Below are 493 nucleotides of genomic sequence, written 5' to 3' on the forward strand. Positions count from 1 at the left end.
GTAGTAGTAGTAGTAGTAGTAGTAGTAGTTATTGTTGTTGTTGTTGTTGCTGCTGTAGTTGATGTTGTTGTTGTTGTCGTTGTTGTTGTTTCAATTGTTATTGTTGTTGTTGTTTCTTTTGTTGTGGTGCTGGTGCTGCTGCTGGTGATTATGACTTTTTATATTATATTAGTTGTTGTACTGCTGCTACAGCTGCTGCTGTTGCTGTTGAAGACGACGTTGATGGTGTGATAATTATGTTACTGTTGCTGTCCCGTTCGTGAATATACTTGGCTGCCTGTTGTGGCATTTTGTGTATATATGGCTTCGCGTGTTTGTGAAGTTGTGAATTGATATATATCTCTATCGTTTTGTTTGTTCGAGATCATTGCCCAGACACGTGGTTAAAATAAAAACAGCTAGCAAATGTGAGTTATATACAGTATTATAACTACTTACAATAATCGAACCAAACCATCATTTAAAGTAATAATAGTAATAACAGTAATAATAA

The sequence above is a fragment of the Aplysia californica genome, unplaced genomic scaffold (assembly GCF_000002075.1).
Source record: "Aplysia californica isolate F4 #8 unplaced genomic scaffold, AplCal3.0 scaffold00336, whole genome shotgun sequence".
Classification (NCBI taxonomy): domain Eukaryota; kingdom Metazoa; phylum Mollusca; class Gastropoda; order Aplysiida; family Aplysiidae; genus Aplysia; species Aplysia californica.